The sequence below is a fragment of the Durio zibethinus genome, chromosome 1 (assembly GCF_047325235.1).
Source record: "Durio zibethinus cultivar Kanyao isolate XHJ-2024 chromosome 1, ASM4732523v1, whole genome shotgun sequence".
Taxonomy (NCBI): domain Eukaryota; kingdom Viridiplantae; phylum Streptophyta; class Magnoliopsida; order Malvales; family Malvaceae; genus Durio; species Durio zibethinus.
Genome location: NC_143162.1, coordinates 6,539,090 through 6,545,708, shown reverse-complemented (window position 1 = coordinate 6,545,708; position 6,619 = coordinate 6,539,090).

The window sequence follows — 6,619 nt, the reverse complement described above, 5'->3', positions numbered from 1 at the left end:
ATACTGTAAAGGGTCATAATAACCCAAATAATGTTTAATTCTATGTTATCTTCTTGAATGAGTATAAACAATTATATCTCTTTTAAATAAAATTTTCAATTCCTCAACCCATATAACAATAACTTGATTAACAAATAAATGATTATAAAATCATTGACCTAGTTTAACATTTATACAATACAAATTTCAAAATTCCTAAAAGAAGATGTATCCTTTAATCTTTATAAGGCTTAGGCATAAAGATTTTTTTTTACAATTATCATTAGTATCTCTCTTACTTTTACACTTAAATTTTTTTTGTATTGTGTTTTTATTTTATTTTGAAGTTTATTACCGGTGTCATAAAAATATAGCTAAAATAATATGAATTAATCAACTCAAACTTTAAACAATTCAAAACTTAGATTGAGTATAAATAAATTTTTTACTTAATTTAAATCTTAATTTAATTAAAAATAATATAATACACATAATTATAAAAATAACTAACTTGACTTGATTTCAATTTATTTTAAAAAGTTAACAACTTAATAATTATTTAAAACACAAAATGATTGAATATAACTAAAATTTGAATTGAAATAATAATCAAATTAGAATTCAATATTTTTTATTCATCTTCCATAACAATTTAAAAATTTCTTATTTAAACTTTTTTCTTCATTTTCAATGTCTTATTTTTATTATATTTATGATTGAATTTATTAATTAATTTTAAAAGTATTTTTAAAATAAAATTACAATTATAAGTAATTGAGTTTACTTTTTTTCTTAATTTCTATTTAGGATGATCTAAATCTAGTTTTTTAAACAAAGCAAAGCATGCACTAATTACTAAGTATTTTGTAAATAAAAGTAAATGATAAAATTTGACTCAACCTAATTTATTGCCAATTATAAATCTAAAATCCAACTTGAAATTATGAAAAGTCAAAATTCGAAATGATTAAAATACTAAATATACAATTAAATAAAGATTTATCAAATGAGTTTTACTAATTAATCTCGTAAATCACTTTTAAGTTTAGTTAAATTATAATTTATATTAATATTTTTATATTAAATGTAATAGTGATAATTAATTTGATGAATTTCAATTTTTTTAAACAAATATTACATAATATGATAACCTTAAAATTTTTTATATAATAGTGAACATTCATCAACTGATTAAAAGAGAAAATAAAAGAGTATACAATGTTTTTCTTAATAAAAAATTTCATATTAATTCTAATGAAATTTGAAATCAGTACATTTATATTTTTTTCATTGAAACATCATATAGTACTAATATTCTTTTTCATATGGAGAAAATAGACTACACATAATTAATCAATCTTTTATCTCATTTTTCTATTTACATAATCATTTATTGGTGCTTTCAATAACCATCAATTGAATGTAATTATACTTTTTACTAGTTGAAAACTTAAATTTTCTTTTATTTTAAAATTTTAATTATACATAAATTTTTATTATATAAAAATGTTAAAATGCATAATTTTAAAAATTAAAATGAAATAAAATAAATTTCTAACCTTGGTACTTGTCATGTTTTTTTAAGAAAATTCCAATTCTCATAATAACAAATTTGTTATGTAATACCTATATAATTTATAAGGATTTTATTTTGCAGCATTAATAACATAAATTTTTATGAATGAATGTAACTTTGGTATAAATATCTACAAAAGATAATTCCATTAAATTTTGTCATATCTTAAAAGAATTCTCCAAAAACAATTAATTTTCCTTCACTTGATAATTTTTTACTTAGAATAATTCATATTAATTCTTTTGTATAAATATTACCTAATATGGGAACTTTAAAAATTTTGATACAACAATGAACATTTTTCAATTTATATAAAAGAGAAAATGAATGTGTCTATAATATTTCTCTTAATAAAAGAGTTTCATATTAATTCTAAATTTGAAATCAATACATTTGTATGTTTTTCAATAAAATATCATATAACACTAACCTTTTTTATCATATGGAGAAGATAAAGCTATGTATAATTAATTAATCTTTCGTCATATTTTTTGCTTAGGATAATCTTCCATTGGTGCTTCCAATAACCATCAATTGAATGTAATTATGCATTTTATCAATTCAAAGTTTAAATTTTTTTTATTTGAAATTTTTTGTTATATATAAATTTTTATTATATAAAAATATTAAAATACATAATTTTAGAAAAATAAAATAAAATGTTAACCTTCGTACTTGTCATATTTCTTAAAAAATTACAATTCTCATAATAACAAACTTGTTATATATTATTTATACAATTTATACTTATTTTATATTTAGTATTAACAACATAAATTTTTACGAATGAATATAATTTTGACATACACATTGAAAAACATAATTCCAATGAATTTTGTCACACCTTAAAAGAATTCACTAAAAACAATTAATTTTACTTCACTTAATAATTCTCTAGTTAAAATAATTCACATTAGATCATTCAATCACCTGGATGATAAAAAAGCAGGCAATTTAATACAACTGAGAAATAAATTAATCATATATATACATATTAAGATAAAAGTTGAAAGAAAATTTAATCAATTATTGTTTCATCAAAGTGAACAATTCTTATGTCAATTTGATGAGACCCAATCTTGAGTTATTGGTAGCTCCACCAACTCCTAAGTCAACTAACTCAAAAAGTGAAAAGTCTAATTAAAGTGTTCAATAAATCTCATAGTACTAATTATTGGTGAAGAATGTGCAGTCGATTTGCAGTTGATTTACTATTAGTTTTTGTTCATGGGAATCTTTTATACAGATCTATTAAATATATAAAGGTGAGCAGATATCGATTCAAACTGATTTAACTGATCGAAATTAATAAAATATGATTATTTCAGTTCGATCTAGTCGATTTTTTGTTATAGTCGATTTTTGGATCGATTAAATTTGTTAAATTGGTCAATTATCGATTTTTGAAATTGATAATCAAATTAACCGAATTAATCAATCTTATAATAACTAAAGGTAAATATGTATATTCCCCAAAAAAACCCTTAAATTTAACTCACTTTTTCTAGCCCACCCCACCCACGCCATGCCTCATTTTTACTATTTGCCTCCCTTTCAGTCTCTTGCATATTTGTCTCCCTCTTAGTCTCTTACTCAACTGCTTCCCTCTTAGTCTTTTGCTCCTTCTAATTTGCTGCATAAGATCTACATAAGATCAGATAGTTGTAAAGATTTTCCTTTGCTACATAAGACTTATAACCATCGTAAGTTCTTAAATCCAGATAATTTATATTTTTTCTTTTATCGTGATACTATAATAGTTGCCAAGATGAGATAAATTTCTTCTTGCTTCTTGAAGCTAGTGATGAGTAAGTAAAAGTCTTTTCATACGTGTCCTTGTTTAGGATTGTATTCTTCTTGTCTAGTCTAAGTTAAAGCATAAGAGCAAGAAGTGCCAACCCAACCCCTAGGGTGTGCCCACAAAAGGTCAAATTGAATGAAATAGAAGCCTCATTTTCTTTGCTGGTGCTTTTCAGCACCTTTGGCAGAATGAAATAAAAGCCCCATTTTCTTTACTAAGCTTTTCAGCACCTTTGGCAAACCTCAAATAGTCCCAACTTCCTTCATTGGTTTGGGTGCTCTTTCTTTTTCTCAATGAGATCTTTTAGGAATCATAGTTTTCAGTAGTGCTTGTCATCAAAGCTTAAAATAAACTCTTAAAAAATGTCGTACTCATTCAATTCCCTAAAATATATTTTTATTTTTTATACATTTTTAATTTTGACATAATTTTAAAAAATTTACTTTTTATTTATATTTAAAGTTATCATAATTTAAATTTATTGAAATTAATAATCTTTTATTTTTTTTTATAAATGAATTGAAATGTTAAATTTTTTAGTGACATAAATGCAACTATCACAATTCACAACAATTAATGATTAATGTAAAGCTTATGAATCATTTAAATCAAAATTCAAATGGTTAAAAATTATAATCCCTACAAATTACTAGTAACATCCAAAGACATTGAATTCTAAGTCATTAATAATGGACATAATCAAGAGTTCCTGACTTCTTATTTCCTACCTACACTTTTGGCCTTAGACATTAATTACTGAGTTATCATAAAAGCTAAAACAAGCAACTAATTAATCTAAATTATGCTAGATACTTAAATTAAAAGCTAAATAAATTACCCTAAACTATGCTAGATACTTAAGTTGTTCGTTGATAAAACAAGCAACTAATATATAGTTTGATTAACAGACTATTTCATTATTTGCATATCCAATATGTTCAATAATTGTGTGACCACTACTTTATTATTGTTTCATTATTTCAATATAATTTTATTTTTATTTATTATTTGAATATAATTTAATTTTTTATTTTTTATTGTCTGGATATAATTTGATCACTTGTTTTTTTTTTAAGATGTCAAATGAAGTGAATGATATGACTTTGGATTCTACACTTAATCAAACATAATCAGTCTCTCAACTTCTTACACATGATGAAGTAACAAAAAGTGAAACTATAAATTCTAAAGTGATGAGACGAGCATCTAAGCCATGGTCAAACGTATGGGACCACTTTATTAAATTTGTTAACGAGAAAGGTAATCGTAAAGTTAGGTATAATTATTGTGATAGAGAATTTTTTACTGATCCTAAAAAGAATGGAACCACTGCTTTAAAGAATCACATGAATTCTTGTAAAAAGCTTTCTCGTGTTAGTGGAGATGATGATACTCAAACAAAATTGGTGTTACTATCAGAAGGAGCGAAATCTTTAGGCACATGAAAAATTAATCAAGCTGTTGTTAGAAAATGTGTAGCTAAAATGATCATTCTAAATGAGTTGCTATTTATATTTGTGGAGTCGAAAGGATTTAGGTATTGCATGTCAGTTACATATCTTAGATTTCATGTACTATCACGATGGACAGTTGTTAGGGATTGCTATCAAATTTATATTGATGAAAAGACTCATTTGAAGCAATTCATGAAATCATCTTTCATAAGAATATCTCTTACCACTAACACATAGACCTTATTACAAAGGGTCAATTATATGTGTTTTACGGCTCATTTCATAGACAAAGATTAGAAACTAAACAAAAATATATTAAATTTTTATCCTATTTCTAGTCACAAAATTGAAGCTATTGGTAAGACAATTGAGAAATATTTGCGTGATTGGGGGATTGATAAGATTTTTACTGTTACAGTTGATAATGCTAGTTCTAATGATGTTGTAATTGCATATTTGAAGAAAAAATTTAACAATGCTGAAACTAGTATTTTTGGAGGTAAATATCTTTATTTGAGATGCATTACACATATTGTTAATCTTATTGTTTGTGATGGATAAAAGGAAATGAATGAAACAATTGCTCTTATTAGAGGGGCAATAAGATATATGAGACAATCACCTTCTAGGTTAGCTAAGTTTAAAGAGTATGTTGTGAATAAACATATCTAGAGTAAAAGTTTATTTTGTTTGGATGTTACCACTAGATGAAATTCTACTTATTTAATATTAGATGCAGCTCAAAAGTTTGAAAGGGCATTTGATGCATTTCATGATATTGATCCTTATTACAGAGGTGAGCTTTTGATGGGAGATGGGATGCTCGATCAAAATGATTGGGTAATTGTTAGGAAATTTACCTTTTCTTGCAAGAATTTTATGATCTCACTGTGAAAGTTTCAGGTACTTCTTACATCACATCTAATACTTTTCTTAATGATATATGTGATGTTTATTCCACTTTACGAGAATGGTAATTAAATCCTGATGTTGAGTTGAATGCGATGGCAAAGAGAATGAAAGATAAATATGATAAGTATTGAGAAAATATAGAAAAGATGAATATGTTGGTTTATATTATTTCTCTTCTTGATCCTTAAAAAAAGCTTTTTTTTGTTGAATATTGCTTCATAAAAATGTATTCTTCTTATAAAGCTTCATTGATGATTAAAAAAGTTCAACAAGCAATAGAAAACTTGTTTAATGAATACAAAAGAATGTTAGAACCTCAGTTTGAGCAAGTTGATGAAAGTAGTCAAGTTAGCCAAATGTCACAGCTTATCAATGATGAAAGTTGAAATGGAATGACAAAAAAGAAGCAAAGCTTTAAGTCCAAGTACAAGAGATATAGGATTGAGCATGGCAAAGATGAACATAAATTAGAATTAGCTAAATATTTGAGTGAAGAGCCTGATGATGATGATAGTGATGACTTTGATGTTTTAACTTAGTGGAAATTCAATAGCCATAGTTTTTCTATCCTTTCTTATTTAGCTCGTGATGTATTACCGATTCTTATATCCACAGTTGCTTTCAAATCTACTTTTAGCACTGGTGGTCATGTCCTTGATGCATATAAGAGCTATTTAACTCTTATAATTGTGCAAGTCCTTATTTGTGCTTAAGATTGGTTACGTAGATCTTTTTATCTTTATTCATTTCAACTTGAAAATGATTTGACATAACTTGAAAAAATGGATTTAGGTAACATTTTATTTATATCATCATTTATTTTTGAAGTATTATTATTTTTATTTTTTTATTTGTTTAAAGCTTACTTTAGTTATTTTTTGTTTATTTATTTTTAGA